Below are 23,395 nucleotides of genomic sequence, written 5' to 3' on the forward strand. Positions count from 1 at the left end.
TTAAATTGTTGGACTTTTAATGGAACTATTGTATGGTTTTGCTTTGTAATGGAACCCTAAGTGGAAAAATAGTTTAAATGGTTTGGAATACTTAAATGGTAAGGTCTTGGTGGTTATGGTTGGTCTATTTGAAAACCTTGTGGGGTACAAGGGAATCCCCCAAGCAAACATAATAATGATCACTTGTGGGGTATGATTCCCTTAAGTCAACTTAATACTGTAATCTATTGGTACATTGGAATCCCTTCTTAAAAGGGATGGGTTTGGACATTGCTTGCAAGCTATAGTCGGTATGACGATACCACTAATTATAGCCTTGGTTAATAAAAAAAAGATTGGGGGTCTTGGTTATGTGGTAATTGTTTTAATTGGGCAATAATGGCGGGGTGTGATAGCTAACCGTGAAGGTGTGAGTCCAATGGATGGACACTAGAAACTCATGTTTGCCGACTCGAGGATTGGTCATGATGACCATATGGGGTACATAGGAATCCCCTAAGTTACACTTGTATAGGTGAATCATAGAGAGTGAATGGTACTTGGGGATCCCCTACTCCTATGGTATCTCCGATTGGTATGGCTACATGCATGGGGGCCCGTTTAGAGGGTTACACTGAAACCATATAGCCCGTGGGTGGTACTAGGATGATTAAGCTGCAGATACCAAGCTTAATGGTTTTAAAGGCATGCTAAACCTAATTCCCTTTCCCAGCATGGTTATATATATGTATTTAAGGTGGTGAATGCAAATGGTTGGTTTGCTTGATTTTAATAGTTGTCATTATTTTGTTCTTATCCTGAGTACTTGCTAACATCACCCGCTAACCTATCTTCGGGCGGCTGTATCCCCACGCGATGCAGGAACCGACCATTCTACTCCTCCTATATAGTGATCGAATTTAGGATCAGCTATCAGATTAAAGAGGTGAGTTTTCATACTTTGAAAGGCTCTATATCATATCATAGACATCTTTTCGCACTTTAGTTATTTTATGGATCTCGGTTTTGGCTATGGTTGGGGGCATGTCCCAACCGAATATTATTTTTCTTTTGTTATAAGAATTGTGGAACTACTATGGGTTGGAATGGGCAGTGTCGGTAGTGGTGTCAGCCTTAGTATTGGCATTGGTATTGGGGCTTATACCCTTTGACTGAATTTAGGATTGTTCCATCCTCTTATGTTATGTTATGGACAAGAACTTGGTTATTGTTTTAGTTTTGGTTATGGTTGTTGTTGGTAATGAGTGGTTGGACTTGCTTGGGTTAGTTATGGTTTTGGACCAATCCCAGAGTCTAGATTGGTACAAATATGCTATCTTGTTATATGTTCGGAACTCATCCGGCTTAGGGTATGTGTGGCTTGGTTAGGTTGGGTAACGGGGGTGGTCTCCAGTCCCAATTGGACTTGAGATGCCCATTAACAAGACCATAGTTTGGGTCGTGTCACTTACATTTTTAGCTATATAGCAAATGGTTCTCTTCACAGGATAGTTCCTTATCAAAAAATTTTGGGTCCCAACAAATAATATATTCACCACTCTATGGTACTTCCTTAACATTGACACATGGAATATGTGATGAACCCCAGACATACAAGAAGGTAAGGCCATCCTACATTCTACTATCCCTACTTCCTTCAACACCTCAAAGGGTCATATATATCTTGGGCTCAACTTCCCTTTTTTTTAACTAAATCATACCCTTCATGGGTGAAACCTTCAAGAGTACCTTCTCCCTTTCTCAAAATTCATGTCTCTCACCTTTTTGACGGCTTTGAGCAGTTATGAGCTTTTATTATATGAGCCTCACCTTCTTATGTAGTCACTGAGCATATCTGGCCATAAGGCCACACCGCATTGAGCCACCCAGTTAGGGACACATATTATCTATTAGATAAGGCCTCGAAAGCAGCCATGTCAATACTAGAATGCATTTTTATAGGAAAATTCATGTTATGGTAAGTATTTGTCCCAATGACTACTAAAATCTATAACACAAGCACAAAACACGTTTCCAATACTTGGATAGTCTATTCAGATTAACAATCGATCTGTGGATGAATAACCATTCTCAAGTATAATGTAGAACACAACTCAGAGTGAAGCCTTTTCCAAAAATTAGAAATGAACTGAGTAGCTTGATCTAACAAGGTGGAAATCGATACCCGATGTAGCCTTACAATTTGCTTCACATAAATCTTGGCTAACTTGGCCGATTATAATCAACTCTTAAAAGTTAGTCGACTTAGCCAACCTATCAACAATGATCCAAATGGAGTCATATTTTCTCAAAGTTTTCGGAATACCAACCACAAAACCCATCATTATTTATTCCCACATCTATTATAAAATGGGCATCCATTGAAACTTGCCACCAAGTTTGGTGTTTATATTTGACTTGCTGGTAGTTTTGACACTTAAGCATAAAATCCACAATTATATGCATCATCCTTTGCCAGTAATAGTATTGCCTCAACTCTCTATACATGTTGTTGGTGACCGAATTTATGAACTACCTAGACTTATGGGCCTTAACTAGAATGGTTAGAATCAAATTATCTATCTGAGGTACACACAACTGACCTTGGATTCTTAAGGCCCCTTCATCATTTAGAATGGTTTTTCTTGCCTTTCCTTGCAAGACTTTTTCTCTGAGGTTGTTCGTTTTCTTATCTTCAAATCATATACTCTTAATGTTATTATAGAATGTGGACTTAGCCTCCATACGTTCCAACATCTTTCCTTCATTAGTTTTGGCAATCTCAAAAAATTGTTATCTAAATATTGTACCTCTCTTGCCAATAGGTGCCTAGAAACCCCCAAAAATGCTAAGCACCCCATGTTATCTGGTTTCTAACTTAGCACATCCTCCACCACATTAGCTTTATGTGGGTAATCCAATATTGATATGTTATAGTCTTTAATAAACTCATACATCTACTCTATCTCAAATTTAATTTCTTCTAGGTGAACATATGTTGTAAGATGTGATGGCCTGTGAACACTTCATACTTTATCTTGTAAAGGTAGTGTCTTCAAATTTTAAAATGAACACCACAGTTTCCGATTCCAAGTTATACAGGGGTAGTTCTTATAGGGATTTATTTTTTTTTGAAGCATAAACATTACATTTTGATCCTTCATCAACACAACATTTAAACCCACATGTGAGGCATTACAAATATAATAAAATCCTTACCCTCGATAGGTAGGGTCAGTACTAGGGATGAAATTTAGAACTTTTGATCTTCTGAAAGATCTCCTTAGACTTATAATCCCATTCAAATTGAAATTCCTTTTGAGTTAGGTAGGTTATGTGTAAGCAATCACAGCAACCCTTTACAATCAGCGATAGTAACTGGACAATCCTAGAAAACTATGAATTGTTGTCATGTTAATAGGTCTAACCCAATTCTTAATAACTTCAACCTTTTGTGAGTCCACCATAACCGCCTATATAAAAACCATGTGCCACAAAAATTATGTAGAAAAAAAAATCTAAAACTCATAGTTAGAGTACTTAACATACATATGTTTCTCCTCAACAACTTTAACATAGTATGCAAATGAGCTTCATGTTGTTCTTTACTATTAGAATAAATAAGTATATCATCAATAAACACAATAATGAATGAATCCAAAAAGTACTTAAACACTCTATACATCATGCTCATGATAGAAACTGGGATATTTGTCAAGTCAAAAGACATAACAAGAAACTCGTAGTCCCAAATGTGTTTGGAAAGTAGAGTTTGGAATGTACTCTACCCTGATTCTTAGTTGATAATAGCCTGACCTTAATTCAATCTTAGAGAACACTACAACTTCTTATAATTTGTCAAACAAATCATATATTCTAGGCAAGGGATATTAGTTACAAATGGTCACCTTATTCAACTGGCGGTAGTCTATGCACATCCTCATACTACCAACTTTATTTTTTATGAGAAACACTGGTTCACCTCAAGGGGATACATTTAGGAGAATAAATCTCTTTTCTAACAATTCTTGCAATTGGGATTTCAACTCTCTCAACTCTGTTGGTGCCATACTGTATGGAGGAATAGAAATAAGGCTAGCCCCCAACTCCAGGTCTATGTAAAAGTAAACTACCCAATCTGAAGGCATACTCGAAAGATTATTTAGAAACAATTTTAGGAATTCACATACCATTGGAACTGACATTATAGGAGGGATACAGATTTATCCCCTTAAGATGGCTAAAAATTCCCCTACACCCCTTCTTCACTAATTTATGGGCACGAATTGCAGACATAACCCTCTTTGGATTAGATTTAAATATACCCTCCCACTCTAACTTCTTTTGCCCAAGCATTTATATAGTGATAGTTTTGTCATAACAATCAATAACAACATGGTAAGGGGACAAACCTCATTCCCAAAATAATGTCAAATTCCTCCTTGTATAAAATAACTAAGTATGCTAGGGTCTTAAACCTCATGAATATTAAAGAACAAGTACGATAAACTTAATTAACACACACAGAGACCCAATCCAATATAGACACATACATAGGAGCATCATGATGTTTATAGCTCAAGTTGGTATAGCAAATTTCACAAGCACATAAAATAAGGTAGAACCGATATCAAACAATATAGAAAATTTATAATCACAAATAAAAATAGTAACTGTGATCAGCACATTAGAAGTTTTCACCTTAGGATAATCCAGAATTACATAAAGGTGTGCTTTGTCACCACCCTAACTTCCACCTTACCACTTGGAGCTCTATTTCTACCAACTTATCCTCTATCTCGGTTAGCCTAGTTGCCACCCCTTGTTTGGCCAACATTCCTACCTTGCGGATGACCCCGACCATTTTCTCCACCACCTCAACCTGCCAGAACTTGAGTTGTAGAAGTTGGTTGCTATGTCAACGGACATGCAAACAAAAAACCAGGGCAATACCTTTTGATATATCCCAAATCCCCAACACTCAAAGAATTTGGGTCCCAAAGTAGGACTCTGAACTGAAGATGATGAAAGCTCATCGCTTCAATCTCAAGAAGGCTAATAACTGATCTTCTATGGGCCCTCGTAGATACTAGAATAAATGAATGGTAGGGATTAAAAAACCTATTAAAAAAATCTCCCATTGAGAAAGTACCACTAAATTGGTTCAAGGTCCGTGCCTTTTTCTCTCCTTCCTTTACTTCTCAATGTTTTTCTAGTGCTTCAGTCATTTTGGAAAATTCAACATCCAAAAAAGACTTACTAGTCACTACCACAGATTAGGTAGCTGACCTAATCCTTAAATTCATACCCTTCATACAATATCTAATGCACTTATCATTTGAGCTAATCAACTATAGTAAATAGCAGGGTTGCCATAGACATGTTACCCACTTTCAACTTTGAAAACTCATACTTCTTATAGTCATAATAAGTATGGGGAACATATTTCTCAAGGAATATGTCCTGTAATTAGGCCTAAGTAAGTAGAGGTAAGGCGGCCCTACACTCCACAAATAACTTCCATCATTGCTTAGCTTTTTCTATAGCTGAAAGGAAACAAACTCCACCCAAAACTTTCCAATAATACCCATTTTATGCAAACGTTCATGATAATTTATTAAGAACTCAAAAACATCCTTAGACTCTGTACCTTGGAATATCGAGGGCTTCATCTTCATAAACTTATAAAATAACTCATGCTCATCATTAGTCTTTACTAGTCCAAGTACATGTTAGGGATGCACCCCTGTTTCAGAGCTTGCATCCATCCTTGGTTCTACAGTGACAACATCTTACATGGTTACAGACAAAATAGTCAAAATCACTGGAGTGTAGCCAATTACAACCAAGATACCCAAGAATCCTAACACTTGCTAAATTGCCACTGCAGATAAAGGCACCAAAGTTTCACTATTCAGTGTTGACACCATATTTTCTGGAGTTGGCATCTCTTTTTCCTCAACTACCTCCTCTTCATCCTGAGCATAGAATAAAGAATCATGTGTTAGGATAGGGGACACCTATCTCTACCTTACCAATCCCCGAGATACCTTTGCTTTACCCTGATAGATATTACTCTCCATCTTTTTCTTATTTTCTACCTTTAACTCAAGCCTTTCTCAGACTGCTGCCCCAATGGCCCATGCAGGTGCTAAAATAGGTGATGTCGTGGGTGGTGTTGTTCCTTCCCTAGTGGAATGAGTTTTTACCATTTATAAATAATAAAGAAAGGATTAGATACAAATTCAGATCGCCAAATACAGTTAGAATCAAGTAATAGCATGAAATGAAGGAAGAAAAAAGAATTCATTTCCTAAAGCCCTATAGCCTCCAAAAAAAAGTATACACATGTCATCATCATTGCATATTACTCTACTGTACATATTCTTGTAGATGAGATCTATGAACCTAGTGCTCTCATAACATCTCTATCATGACCCAAAAAGTTATGATTGGTGCCCCCCAACCAATGGCAAGAGAACCATACTACACTGAATTTTACTCATTTAAGTGTTATTCTCACTCTTATGGAAATATTAAATCATGCCTTTTAACAAGTACTAAATTAGCCCCATTCAATAATGAATAAACATTCGATGATATTACCATTAATACAAATAAATTAAGAGAAGAAATCTCAATTTACTGCAATCCCCAGGACCTGAAGTCATCATAAAAAACATTTATAAACATCTAAGTCAAAAAGAAGAGAGAATAACCCAAAATATAATATATGTAAATCATCTTAGTCCTATAAAAAAGGGACGTCGGCATTGTAAGAGGATTTGAAGGTTGCTTAAATATGGTGCTCTCACTCAAAATAAAGTCTAAATCTCTATCTAGAGCTGAGGAAGATGTGTTGCACTTAACAAAAAGAAGAGTAAAAGAAGCATCAGTCCATAAACAAGTACTGGTAAGTATCATATGCCAACTACCTCAATAATAAACAAGTAAGCAAGCCAAATAAGTATAACAACTATTAAAACAAAGCCTATAACCAATGTTATTGATCAACTCAACATCATCACATAATTATAAATTACAAGTTTACTTTCATTGGTATTCATACTTAAATATTTTCACAATGACTCGTCATTATGTTAAATCACCAATAGGCACCCAATATATATATGTGAGTGCACATATGCAAAATATGCACTTCATATCTTACCTTTTTTAACTTCATCATCAATATCACCTTATGCCAATGTGGTGTCCGACCTATTATCACATTGGTATCAATATGGTAGCTACCGGTTATTAGATTCGTACCAGTGTGGTACCCAATCCATCATCAAAACATATCAACTTAATACAAATAAAATGCAATCCAATCATTAAATCAAAAGTTATTTTTGAAGGAAATCAAAGATGTAAAGTCTACCAATAAGCACAAAGCCAAGAAAGGCTAAGTGCTACAACAAAATCATAGTCTACTCAACTCCTTTTCTCAAAGTCACCCTTAAGCTACACTTTTGCCCTTTCATTCTGATTCAAATTTGTTCTTGATCTATACAGCAATAAGAATACACCAACATTTCAATAATTTATTTTCTTTTAATCATTAGTGACCATAACTCATTGACTTTAGCCACTAATTTGTCCTATTTCATCATTTTAGGTTTTTCATATCATTTAAAACTCACAAAATTTACTTGAAGAAGCATAAACAACCATAAATATAGTCCTTTCAGCATTTTCTAATACCCTAGGATCACTACATACTGAATTCATAAGTAATTCCATCATTTTTCATCGATTTTCATAAACTGGGGTTAAACCCCAAAACCCATCATTAATCCATTTTGAAATAATTTTATAAGGTTAAAAAAAGTGAATTCTAACTCTAAAATGTAAATACATACCATCAACGATAAACAACTCCAAAACCCTTTTAAAATATCCTCCCCCATAGCTCTCTTATATTTTTCAAAAAAGTTAGGGAATGAAATGCTTTTATACTTTTAAAAATAGTAATTTTACTATAGGTTACTGCTATAGCAGATAGTAACCACTACAAAGGTTAAAAAATTGCATTGTTCCATTTTTTCACGAAGGTCGTCATAGTAGTACTATTGGAGAAGTTGTTTTTTCTGCTGCAGTGGTGTTACATTTTCTACTGCAGCAATTTGAGGTAGAAACTCAAAAATTCTCCTTATTTTTGCTCATTTTACAACACATACCATAAATTTCAATATTGCAAATACGCCCCTCCATAATAGACACTATACCATAGTTCTATAACTCCATTTCAGGTGTCAAAAGTTGCTACGACATTCTATGCTAATTGTTCATCTAATTATCACTTCAAATACCACTATTATAGCTCACATAAGTACTAAATTTTTTCGATCATTACATCATAAAAAATAATCCAATCTTAAAGTAGCCCTGAATTTTTAAAAATTAATCAAAGAAAGTCTAGGTGCAAATTCTACCTTCTATTTCAACATAATGACTTTTTGAATTGTTACATGTACACCTAATATACGACACATGAAATGGGTTTTAAGATACCTATTCTAATCCCCAGTCACTACTTCAGATTTACAATTTGTATGTTGCCATGTACCTACCATAAAATACATTTATAGTTTGTATATGGTTTAATCATGGTTTTTTGATGGTACTTCACTAAAATGACCATAACATCTACACCAGACTCTGGTTAATGTATGATTGAATGAGTTGGAAATTAGAATCGTATACCTTTGAATCAATAGATAAGGAACTACATAACTCTTCCTACTTTAAGAAATATACTTGTTTAAAGTTGATCCTTATATCAACATATACAAAATCTTAACTGATAGAGATGCTTTCAACTTAACTTTGTGCTAGAGTACCCTATGACCTTTATTATCATATAGTACACTTTTTACACTCAATTATTTAACCTTTACACCTACACAAAATCAAATTCACTAGGTTTGGTCTAATTTCATATGTGAAATGGTTCAAATAAAAGTCCAAATGTCCAAGGTGATACTAATTTATTCCTAGACTAAATGCAAGCCTTCATTATTTGGCTAATTGATTCACACTTTCAATTTATCTTTGTGGTCTTAAGATACTAAAGGCTTTACCATTTTAAAGAAACCAAGATTCCTTATGCATCCTTAGGTTGGTGTTGAAATAATCATAAAATCATGTTCCTTAGTTCTACAATAACTTGGAACCTATTTCTTCTATTGTATTTATGTGAAATTTTTCTTTTGCTGATTTTTCTTTCTTTTGTCATCATCATGTGTCTTATCAATGGCCTCCTTTTCTTATAAGGCTTTTATTAATTCTTCGTAAATATTATCAATCTAGGAACTAGGCTCTTATCATCATCCTTTTTATTTTTGCACCCTTTAGAAGGGATCAATAAATCTAGATGTTTTGGATTTCTGTACTTTTGTAAACCCTTAAGAGATGAATGATCATATATCTCTGAGTTCTTTTATTCTTTTATTCTTCTTTCCAATTAAGAACCATATTTCTAGTAATAGTTCTTGGGACAACAAATCCTAGTTCTTTGTTGCATTGATCACCTCCTAATTACTTCTTCTAATAGATTTTGTGATTTGGCATCTAGACTTCATATGTTTTGGCAGTAAGATAAATTGATTTTGTGTATCACAAGATCCCTCTGCATGGATTTTTTTAGGAGAAATTATTACATTTTATGTTATGTGTTAATATCCTTACATTAACCTTTTTTCTCCTACGTTATCCCTTACATGTTGACTCTGAGATGAACCTCAGGAAGTTAGGTTAACTTAGATTCTCATAAGTAAGATTGATCACGTGTTTGTACCTGTCATAATTGATATGGATAACTATATTCCTCTTTTCTCCCCCTTTTTAAACTATTATTTACTTCCTTAAATCAATAATATGCCAACTCTACATATATTGTACTTAAGTCCATAGTCTTCATAGTAAAACAATTGAGTGTCAAAGGAAATACCTTTATTTTTATTTTTCACCTCTTTGTCCTCAAGCCAAGTCTTCTACTATTTTTATTAAGTGTAGGCAAGTTATCATATTGAGGATATATTCTTTCCATACATATCAACCTTGACATCTCTTGTTTGTTATTCAATTCTTTTAGAGTCTTTTTGGAATGAGGTTTTTTTTGTGGTGTAGCTAGAATCCTATGAATCTTAAATAATATACTTTCCTTCTTTAATGCAAGGACCTAATTCTAATGATCTTCGATTTCTCTTTCCAGGTTTTCTCTTACTCCCCACAAGTTTAAGTGATTTATTTTAAGGACATTGCATTCTTGTATCAATTCCTTCTTTTAAATGTCAAGTTTCTTATGCGTTATGAGGATAATTTTAGTAAATTTTTCTAGTTCTCTTCTTGAATAAGTCTAAATTTCTTCCCTAACTTTTAAGTACTTAGTGGTATTGCCCTCCTCTTTATAGCCTTTTTCATACTATGTGGACCTTTTAAAGATAAATGGTGTAGTGGGGTTTTCTTTTTGTCTTCTTTTAACACATCCTATAATTTTTCCTCTACTTTTGACTTTATTATTTTTCGAAATAGTATGGGCTTGGTTTTTATTTCCTATCTTGAATTTCCAATGTGAAACCATCTTTAGTCTAAAGGTGTTAGCCTTTATTGAAATATCTTGCTCTGATATCAATTGTTAGTTTGAATGCAAACTAAGCACTAAGAGAACAAGGTTCTTTGAGAAATTATGCTCAAAAGTAAACTGCAGTATAATAAATCAACATAACTATTTAACATGAAAAACTTCTTACTTAAAAGAGGAAAAAACCACATCCCATTTTTAAAGGTTTATCTCAGACTTTTCCACGAAACCCAAGATCAAATGCAGGTTTACAACGCCCCTTGTAACACAAAGGAGTTATTTCCAATAAAACCAACCTCAGATAACTATGTAATAATATTTATTTGCTAACGGTTCAAATAGTTATGTGCTAACTCTTGTATAATTGTGCTCAAGCCAATAACTCCTTTGTTCTTGAAAAAGTCTGGTATCTCGGTTTTCTGTATTTCGTCTTGTTCAGATATTTCTTTTGGTATAATATAGTCTCTTGTCATACCAATTTTTACTACTGTGACCACTGCTTTAATTTCATCAAATAGTATTTCGGCAGGGGCCAAATAAAATCTAACATAAAATAGTTGTCCTTTTGTAATTTTTATATATGTCATAATTCCTTTATGTACTTTAGGAATCATGGCTAATTCTTTCCCATCTATTTTATATATTGTTGATAATAATCCATAAGAATAATATGTAGCAATTAAATTTAGGTTGGTTCCTGGGAGCGCAATAAGTTTATTATAATTTTGTAACTTTTGGGTTATATAGCCTTGGTGTTTTTTGGCTAGCTCAATATCTTGGACGGGTTTGGTATTTAGTAAGGTTTGGATTGTATATAAATTTTCAATATAAACATGGGTTAAATGGTTGTAAGCATTTTTTTACTGGTTAATTGCTTCTGAATAAGGGTATAACTGCGAGGGTACAAATAATTCATTCTTTTGGATATTTGGTGGTGCATATGGTTTTTCAAATATCTTATTTAGGTTGTAATGCTTTTTCTTTGGTAATTCAGATTTTGGTAAATTTTTTGTAGTGGGTAATTTCTTAGTTGTACCTGATGTTCCTGCACATGTAACAACCGTTTCGGTTTAAGGTGTGTCCGAACGTCACCTTCTAGGTCTAGTTTTTTAAAGTGCTCTTCCTGCACTATATATGTGCCTTTGGCTTTTTCCTTTTTTTTAGAGTGCTCAGATTGCACTTTTAATTCTGCGACTTCAGTAGTCAGTAGAGTAACTTGTTCTTTTAACAATTTCACTTGTTCAAATAATTGAACTAGTAAATCATTCTGAGTAACTTCAATAGTAACTTCTTCTGTTGTTAAATCAGTCTGAGTAGCCTTGTCGTGACAAGTAATTTGAAATGACATTTTTGTTAGTACTAGTTACTTCAATTGTAAATGTAAAATTTAATATGTTCAAGACTAGTCTCCGTATTTTCTTTGTTGTAACTGAATTTTGTATTTTCTTTGTTGACCACCAACGTACCTGCGTATTATCTATTCATACAATAAATTTGTTATATACTATATATGGCTCAAATGCTAATAAACATTTATATAATGAGCATAATTCTTTTCTATTTATTGTCCATTTTATCTCTGTTTCATTAAACGTGCCTGAGTGGTATCTACAATGATGTTCTAATTTTTCTTCTTCACATCTATATTTAAGTACTCCACCATAACTATATTCGCTTGCGTCTGCTTCTACTATATATGTAAATTTTTTATTTTTGTCTGGAAATTGTAATTTTGGTAATTCTTTAGAAAGTATTTTTATTTTCTGGACTTGCTAACATGGTATCAGAGCCATGTTAATTAAAAAACGTACAAGTAGATATGTGTTAATTAGATATGTGTTAATTATGAGAAAATTTATAAAAGTTAATTTAGTCGTATTTATTAATTATGAGTTATTATTATTTACGTTGCTATTTGTTTGTTAAAAATGAGAAGACCATTTAAAAATATAGAAACTTTTAGAAAAATTAAAGAAACTTTAACTAGTTACTGCCCAGAATATTCGAAGTTAAATAAAATAAAAGAAAATCCCCATAGATTAGCTTACTTAATTACCTTAATATCTGGCAATGAGGCAAAATTAATAATCCATTTAAAATCTAGAAGAATGAGATATATACCACCTAATTATGATAGAATCAGTTTTCGGTATCCACCAAAATATTATAAATATTGTATAGATGAATAATATAAAAAAAATTCAAAAATATAAAGAACTAAAACAAATAATATCTGAAAAACAGAGAGAATAAAAAATAAGAAAAAAAAGACTACAATATTACATGATTGTAGGAGTATGTCAAAAATCAATAAAAGCACAAAAAGAAGAAATATCATATTTAGAATCACAAATAGATAGTCTAGAATACATATATCAACATGATCAATATACTATCAAGTAGATAAAATAAACAAAGAAGAATTTATAATAGATGAAAAAACATATGCAAAACCATGAAGGATTAAAAATAAGGAGAGTATTTTCCAATTTAGGAGGAAGATATAAGAAAATAGGTGAACATTTATTTTCAATGTTAGAAAAAGAAGAATTAAAATTAGAAGATAAATTTACAGCCATGGTAAGAATAGCAAAAGAAAATGAAGAAATAGATAGGCAAAAAGAAATTGATAAAATAAAACAACAAACTACAGAAGAAATACGAAAAATAGAATAAACTAAAAATAGTAGGATTGCTGAATTAGAAAAAGAACTACAAATGCTAAAAGATTTGTATGGAAAAAAAAAAGAAAGAAAAAGAAGAAAGGATAAAGAACAAAAATTATTAATTGAGATAAATCAATTTAAAGAAAAATTAGAAGAAGAAAATAAAAAATTAGAAACTAATGAAATAGAAATAAACACAATAGATTCTGAAGAAACAAATAATTATGATCCGAAAGATAGTGAAACATATACAGAAATCTTAACAAATGTAGAAAAATTAGAAATTAAGGAAAAATAAGAAGTAAGTAATAAAGAAAACTTAGAAAATACAAATACGGAAATAAATACTCTTGATAAAGAAGACGATGAAAATATAATACCTAGTACATCAAAAATAAGAAAACTTACATATTATTAAAAAGATAAGTTTAAAAAATATAACCTAAAAATGAATATAACAAATGGACACCAAAACAAACAATTAATAAAAATTATAACTTCTTAGACTTAGACTGTGTAATATATGTAGATAAAACGATACAATTATGGATAGGATATATAGCAAAACAATTATTAGAAAATGGTATAAATACAATAAATACACCAGAATGTATAGAAAGAACACTAATAGGAACAACAAAATTATGGTTTTTAAATTTAACTGAAAATAGTAAAAAGGTATTAAGAAATGATAAAGAAACAGAAGGAACAACAGTAACTAAACTAACACCTACAGACATATTGAAAAAATATGAAATGACTATAAGAGATAAGTTTAACAGTATAGCAACAGAAGAAGAAGAAGAAGAAGAACAACAACAACAACAACAAAACAAAGAAAAAGATACAAACAGGAATTTAATATTAAAACTAGCAATATGTAATATGTGTTATATAGATGAATATATGTGCGCATTTAAAGAATACTATTATAAAGGAGCATATAATACAAAAGGAAATAAAGAAGTTAAAAGATTATATTTTAGTAAATTATCTGAATCATTTAGTTCAAAAATAATAAAGAGTTGGGATGAAGCAAAAATAGTAGATACCCTAGGAGCAAGAATAAAATTTCTACGACAATGGTATAAAAATCTATGTGAAAAATATAGAGAAGGAATAAAAATGAAAAAAAACATCAATAAAAAATTTAGCATGTTGCAAAGATAAAATAGCGCCTCAATTTGGATGTGAAGAAAGATATTATAAGAAAAGAAAAAGACATAAAAAAAATAAGAAATACAAAAAATTAAAATATAAGTATAAGAAACCAAGAAAAAGATATTATGTAAAAAACTATAAACATAAAAGACCATATAGGAAAAAGAAATCTATAAAAGAATGTAGTTGTTATAATTGTGGAAAACTAGGACATTTAACTAGAGATTGTAAAATGCCTAAAGATCCAAAAAAGAAACAAATATCAGAAACAAAGATAGAAAATGTTGAATCTATGCAAATAGATTATGAATTAGATAGTGAAGATAGTATATATGAAATTTCAGAAAATGAGACAGATAATGAAATAAATAGTGAATTGGACGAAAGTATAAATAATGACTGAAAAAGAAATAAAAATAATCACAAAGGAGGAATACTTAAACAAAGAAGGAACTGACCAAAAAGTAATATTTGACAGTAATATATTTGAAGAAATAAAAGGAAAAGAGTTAGACCTAAGTGTAGAAAAAATATTTAAAATACCAACAATAAAAAATATATTTAGTAGAAGAAAAGAAGAATACTACGTAGTAAGCCAAAAAGAACATATAATAGATTGTAAATATGCCAGAGGTAAAGCTAGTATACCATTAGTAACAAGAAGAACAGTTAATAAAGAAATACAAGATATAAAAAGTAGAGACCCAATAAAATATGTACACCTTGGAGGGACAGAGATATTAACAAAAACATGTTTTAGAGAAGTAATAGATACACTAATCGAACTATATTTAGAAGATGATAGGATAGTAAAACCTATAGAAAAAGGATAATTAGTGCCATAAAAGGAAATTTAATATACGAAAAATTAAAATTTATAATAAGTGCAAATTATTCAGTATCAATAACAGATAAAAATATAGATAAATCATGAGTATTATATTGAAAAATATCAGGAATAAAACTAACACAGGAAGTAAAATAATTACAGCAAGATATAGAAATCTATATGTATTAACAACAAAATATAAAATAAATGGAAAGAATAAAATTAATAAAATACACATAGAAAGTCCTTTTGAACAATTCGTAAAAATAATTGATAACAATGATTATAGTTACAAAGATATAGACATAGAAGAAGATTTAGATATAATAAATGATAGGATAAGTACAACAAAAAGAATAGTTTATGAAAAACCAGAATCATCAAGCTCATCAAAAGGAACAAATTATGAAACAACTTCAACAGTTAATTTAACTCAATATTACATAACAAAAACAATAAATGAAAATGAATATTTAATGCTCATAAATACAGGACAAAAAGAAGTAAAATCCAATAGTAATATGTATCCAGATCTACCAAGGAGTCTAATAAACATTAAAGATACAGCAGGAGTTAGAAAAATAAAAATAGAATTTTAAATAAAGGAAGATATGCAAAAAGCAGACATAATATTAGGAATAAAATGGTTAGAACAAGTAAAACCCTACAATATAGAACATACACAAATAACCATAACTTATAATAGAGAATTATTAATAAAGAGAGCTTTGACATGATATGAAAATATATGTACTTATGAAAATAATAGTAGAAGGATATTATAATAGATATTATACACCAATGATAGATACAGGAGCAGAAGCCAATTTATGTAGATATAATTGTTTACCAGAAAGTAAATGGGATAAATTAAAAACACCAATAATAGTTAGAGGATTTAATAATGAAGGAAGCTTAATTACTTATAAGGCTAGAAATGTAAAAATACAAGATGGGATAAGATATTAACAATAGAAGAAATCTATAATTATGAACTAACATCAAAAGATATGCTTTTAGGTATGTCATCTTTAGATAAATTATATTCACATATAATAACTAGAACACACTGGTGGTTTACAACACCATGTAAACAAAAAGTAAGAGAAAAAAGATTTATTGATAAAATAAGAAAAAAAACTGATTAGATAAAAGGAAGTAAAAAAATCACACAAAAATTAAAAAATATAAAAAATACTAAAGACACAATAGAACTAGTTATATTTTTAATAAATAAAGAAGAAATAACTATATTTTCAATAGATAAGGTAGAAATAATAAAGAAAAAATTAAGACAACTATACAGTGAAGATCCATTAAAAGAATGGAAAAAACATAAAACTACTATAAAAATTGAGCTAATAGATAAAAATAGCATAATAACCCAAAAACCATTAACATATAACTTTGATAATTTAAAATAATATAAAATGCATATAGATGAATTATTAGAAAAATAATACATACCAAAAAGTAATAGTAAGCACAATAGTCCAGCATTTATAGTAAATAAACATAGTGAACAAAAAAGAGGAAAAAGTAGAATGGTTATTGATTATAGAAACCTAAATGCTAAAACTATGACATATAATTATCCGATACTAAAAAAGATATTAAAAATAAGACAAATACAAGGATATAATTACTTTAGTAAATTTAATTGTAAATCAGAATTTTACCATTTAAAGATAGATGAAGATTCTAAGGAATTAACTGCATTTACGGTACCACAAGGATTTTATGAATGGAACGTATTACCATTTAGATATAAAAATGTACCAGGTAGGTATCAACATTTTACGGATAGTTATTTTAAACAATTACCTTATTTTATACATAGATGATATATTACTATACACAAAAACCAAAGAAAACCTTTTTAAATTACTAGAACAATTTACAGATATAACAGAAAAATCAGGAATAAGCTTAAGTGAAAAGAGTGAAAAGAAAGCTGAAATTATGAAAAATCAGATAGAATTTTTAGGAATACAAATAGATAAGAGTGGAGTAAAAATGCAACCACATATAGTATAAAAAATAATAAATTCAAAATAAGAATTAGATACCAAAAAGAAATTACAATCATTTTTAGGATTAATAAACCAAGTAAGAGAAAATATACCAAAAAATTAGCAGAAAACCTAAAGCCATTACAGAAAAAATTTAAAAAGGATGTAAAATATAATTACAATAAAGAAGATAAAAAGTAAGTCCAGAAAATAAAAATACTTGTTAAAGAATTACCAAAATTACAATGTCCAGACAAAAATAAAAAATTTATATATATAGTAGAAGCAGACACAAGCGAATATAGTTATGGAGGAGTACTTGAATATAGATATGAAGAAGAAAAATTAGAACATCATTGTAGATACTACTCAGGCATGTTTAATGAAACAGAGATAAAATGAGAAATAAATAGGAAAGAATTATGCTCATTATATAAATGTTTATTAGCATTTGAGCCATATATAGTATATAACAAGTTTATTGTACGAATAGATAATACGCATGTACGTTGGTGGTTAACAAAGAAAATACAAAATTCAGTTACAACAAAGAAAATACGGAGACTAGTCTTGAACATATTGAATTTTACATATGAAGTAACTAGTACTAAAAAATTGTCATTGCAGATTACTTGTCACAACAAGGCTACTCAGACAGATTTAACAACAGAAGAATTTACTACTGAAGTTACTCAGAATGATTTACTAGTTCAATTATTTGAACAAGTTAAATTATTAAAAGAACAAGTTACTCTACTAACTACTGAAGTCGCAGAATTAAAAGTGCAATATGAGCACTCTAAAAAATAGGAAAAAGCCAAAGGCATAGATATAGTACAGGAAGAGCACTTTAAAAAACTAGACCTAGAAGGTGACGTTCGAAAAAACCTTAAAACTGAAACGGTTGTTACATGTGCAGGAACATCAGGTACAACTAAGGAATTACCCACTACAAAAATTTATAAAAATCCAAATTACCAAAGAAAAAGAATTACAGCCTAAATAAAATATTTGAAAAACCTTATGCACCACCAAATATCCAAAAGAATGAATTATTTGTACCCCCGCAGTTATACCCTTATTCATAAGCAATTAACAAGAAAAAACAAGCTTACAATTATTTAACCCGTGTTTATATTGAAAATTTATATACAATCCAAACCTTACTAAATACCAAATCAATCCAAGATATTGAGCTAGCCAAAAAACACCAAGGCTATATAACCCAAAAGTTACAAAATTACAATAAACTTATTGCGCTCCTAGGAACCAGCCCAACTTTAATCGCTTCATGTTATTCTTATGGATTATTATCAACATTATATACAACATATGGTAAAGAATTAGCCATGATTCCTGAAGTACATTGTAATGCCCCGCATTTTCCTAAGCTAGAAAATGAACCGTTGTTCGTATATGTGAAAACCCTAATTTTGTAAGCCATATTTGGGCACCTAAATTACTAAGAGTACCCTAGTTATAAGAGAGCTTATGATGTGTTAAGTGTGGTTATATGAGTCATTTAAGGTAGTACAAGCTAAGAGTTTTGAAATCCATCAAGTTTTAGTGTTTGAATTCACAAGGGTCATCTTTGAACGAGCATAACTTAATAAATATGTGGTATTTATGAATATTTCTACCCAAAAAAATTATATAGAATCGAATTATCTTTCCAACGATACCAATTTCACCAAAATCCGACACCCGAGCTAGGAGTTATGGCTTTGCGAAGTAGAGTGCATCGCCTAACCAATCGCACATGGCCACTGGAAAGCATATGCGATAGCATTTGCGACACCTATGTAAATATAGGTGATATCATATACAGTGCCTATGTAAATATAGGCGATATCATATGCGGAGCCTATGTAAATATAGTCTATATCATATGCGGTGCCTATGTAAATATATGCGATATCATATGCGGCGCATATTTTATGGTTTCAAGTGACTTAAACACTCTATTTTTGGGTTATTTTGAGGGAAATTAAGTCTTTTGGCACTCCTTACACACCCCTAAACTTAACCTTATGAATTTAATAGATTCTAAACACATCATAACCCTATTATCAGTCTAAGTTCATCATCCAAGAGCACTAAAGGATAAAAACAACTAGGGTTACACAATCAACATTGAGGTTCCAATCTTTCAACGAATCCGTTACCATAAAGGTATATGGAGTTATGAACAAGTACACCCTTTCGTTCTTGTGCCCAAAGTTTGCATTATTTTACAAATATACATGATTTTTACATGTTTTATCATGAATTTGAAATGATAAATCTTATCCTATGTTGTTATTCAAGATACTATGATTATTTTGAATGTTTAGAAAATAAACTCCATGAGTTTGAGATTATGGTTATGATTAAAGGCTGAAATTTTTTAGATTTCCGTATAAATTATGCATGCTTGTGATATAAAGCATAAATGTTGAAATGTTTTGATTAAGTATCTCTATAAGGGTCATTAACCCACATTGACATTGTTGTTTTGAGAATTTATGTGCTACATGCACTCATGTTAAGACTATTTTTGATGAAGTATAGAAAGATTTGACCTTTTGGTCACAAAAGAGTTAAAATCCACTTTATGAAATGAGTTATGGATTTTATCATTTATTTAACTTAAAAAATATGAGATTACCCTTAAAGTGGATTTTTCTTGAGATTTTTTAGCATAGTATTAGGAGTATTATTTAGCACCGAGTTGGTATGTTACTATGATTTCATACCCCAGAACTACGTGCCACCGTAGGTTGAGACATTGGCTTCCACTATATGTAGAAAATTGAGATAGTGATCACTGAGATGAGATTGTTCTACACTGATGGAAAGGGTAGGACAGCCCTAACCTTACGAGGGAAAGTCGTGGGACATCATGGGTGCTCACATGGTGTACATGTCGGTTAGAAGAACCTCTCAAAGAGTCATCCCTCATTCTTAAATTGATTTTACTAATTTAAAAGAGATTTGAAATACAGATTTATGATGTATTCAATATTCCAGCTTTCACTAAGATTGCTTGATGAGAGAATAAGCAAAAAGAATCTTGCTATTTGGATTAAGTGTAATGGCTCATGATATCCATAGTGGCATGTTTTACCATTCATTGTATATGATTTCAGATTTTAGATTTCTTTCAAGCTTTATGAGCCATTTACAAATGTCCTTCATGATTTGGAAAGAAAACTTATGACATGATCGTTATATATATATATATATATATATATATATATATATATAAAAATATGTTTATTTCATGCACCATCATGTACTCGGTACATATTCCATGATACTGACCCACATGTTCATATGTGGACTACATTTTCCCTATAATGTAGGTTCAGGTGCTCATTCCCAGGTTTGACCGTGATTATCCAAGCACGTTGATCTACATCCTCTGCAGTGGTGAGTCTTCATGGTCCGAGGACTAGCTATTCAAATTTCCTCAGTTACTTTGAGTCTTTCAATTTATTTTCTGAGTTCGGGTCAGTTGGGGTTTGTCGCAATGGCTCATGGATATACAGTTTAGTAGAGGCTTGTCAGACTAGATGGATAGATTGATCAGATTTGTCAGAGATGTCGTATTTTGTTACTTTTCTTATTTTATTCATATTGCAATATGATATTATGGAGGATGTTTAGATGTTTTGATTATGATGACTTTGATTATAAGTGTTGAATGGTAGAAAAATGGCTAAAAGGGTTAGCTTGGGGCTACTTATAGCCTTAAGCACCGTGTGATGCCTCAGGGCCCATTTTCGAGGCGTTACAAACTTGGTATCAGAGCTTAAGGTTATTGGAGTCCTAGGGAGTCTAACTAGCCGCATTAAGTAGAGTCTTGATCATCGGTGTGTAGCGCGCCACATCTATGAGCAATAGGCTATGAAATGTTTTAGAAAAAAAAAGGGTCATTTTTTTCTTTCAGAAGTCTATCGTGCTTACAGTTGTTCCCTTACAGCTATTAATTCATGCTCTCTTCTTTCAGAATATGCCTCCTCTCCAAGCTAGAAAAAATAACGTGGATCACCAACCTCAGTCTGTTGATCCCCTGAATGAGAATTTATCCCATGCTAAGTTTAGGGCAGCCTTTCAGGCGCTTGCCCAAGCTGTTACCGCCAACGTTCAGGCCAACCAGGCCCCGTCTCCACAACAACAGGGAGGTAACTTAGCTACCGCAAGAATCTATAACTTTATGTGGATGAATATGCTAGATTTTTATGGGTCCAAGGTAGGTGAGGATCCGCAGTTGTATCTGGAGGAAATAAGAAAGATCACACAGGTAATGCATGTGTCTGAGGAGGAGAGTGTTGAGTTAGCATCCTACAGATTGAAAGACTTTGCGTATGACTGGGTGGTTGCATGGAGAAAGGGTAGAGTAGAAGGTGTTGCTCCTATGACTTAGCAGGAGTTCCAGGATGCATTCTTGGATAAATTATTTCCGCTAGAGTTGAGAGAGGTGAAAGTAGAGGAGTTCATGAACTTACGACAAGGCTCTATGACTGTTAAGGAGTATTGCTTGAAGTTCAATCAGTTAGCAAAATATGCCCTAAATCTGATAGCCGACAACCAAGCCAGTATGGGTAAGTTCTTGACAGAGGTGTCTAGTTATGTGGTTAAGGAGTGTAGATCAGCTATGCTTAATAGTGAGATAAATTTTTTCAGACTGATAACCCATGCTCAACAGATCAAATCAGATAAGATAAAAGAGAGGAATAGAGTAAGAGGGATAAGAGAGCCAGATTCGAGCAACCTACTTATGGTTAGAACAGATCGTAGGAAGGGAATAACCCTCAGTTTCAGAGCCACTCATTTATGCCATCACCATCATCAGCTAGTGCTCTAGCACTTAGAGGTAGGCAAGAACAGGGAAACAAGTCTTCTATGTCTGGATCTCTGAATACTGTGAGTAATTGACCTAACCATCCACCATGCACCAGGTGTGGTAGGGATAATGAGAATAAGTGTTTGTGGGGTCAGAAGGGCTGCTATAGATGTGGCCAGGAGGGCCACGGTTTTAGAGATTGTCCTCATACCAGACAGGGGAACTGTGATGTTCGCCCCCAGGCTTAGACTGCTAGTGCTCCAGCTCCTACTCATAGTGCTTCTTCCAACACTGCTGGTGGTCAGTGCTAGAATAGATTCTATACTTTGCCTTCCCATCAGGAGCAGGAGGACTCCCCCAATGTTGTTACTGGTATGCTTTTTGTGTTTCAGTTTGATGTTTATGCGTTGTTGAACCCTGGGTCCAATTTTTCATATGTGACACCTCTGGTTGCTGTAAATTTTGAAGTGAGTCCCGAGATTGTCTCTAAGCCCATCCTAGTTTCTACCCCTGTGGGTGAGTCCATTGTTGCCCAAAAAGTGTACAAATAGTGTCATGTTTCTATTCTTCATAGAGTTATGTTTGCTGATCTGATAGAGTTAGACATAGTAGATTTTGATATTATTCTAGGTATGGATTGGATTCACTCTTGTTATGTATCCATAGACTATGGTACCCGCGTAGTCAAGTTACAGTTCCCTAGTGAGTCTGTTATCGAATGGTCTAGTAATTCTGTATCTCACAAGAGTCATTTTATCTCATATCTCAAGGCTAGAAAGCTTTTCTCCAAAGGGTGCATTTATCACCTAGTCAGAGTTAAAGACACTAAGTCTGAGACTCCAACTCTCCAGTCAGTTGACGTTGTTAATGAGTTTCCTGATGTCTTTTGGGAAGATCTTCCAAGGGTACCTCTTGATAGAGAGATAGAATTTGGGATTGATCTTCTTTCTGATACTCAGTCCATTTCTATTTCTCCATATTGTATGGTACCCACAGAACTTAAGGAGTTGAAAGATCAACTCAAAGATCTCCTTGGGGTGCACCTGTCCTATTCATACGAAAGAAAGATGGCTCTTTGCGCATGTGCATTGACTATCGCCAGCTTAACAAAGTCACTATCAAAAATAAGTATCCCTTTCCAAGAATAGATAATTTGTTTGATCAATTGCAAGGTGCAAGTTACTTCTCAAAGATAGACCTTCGCTCTGGCTATCATCAACTCAGAGTTAGGGAATGTGATATCCCGAAAACAGCCTTCCAAACATGTTATGGTCATTTTGAGTTTCTTGTTATGTCCTTCGGGCTAACTAATACCCCAGCAGCTTTCATGGA

This window comes from Capsicum annuum, chromosome 7 (assembly GCF_002878395.1).
Source record: "Capsicum annuum cultivar UCD-10X-F1 chromosome 7, UCD10Xv1.1, whole genome shotgun sequence".
Lineage (NCBI taxonomy): Eukaryota > Viridiplantae > Streptophyta > Magnoliopsida > Solanales > Solanaceae > Capsicum > Capsicum annuum.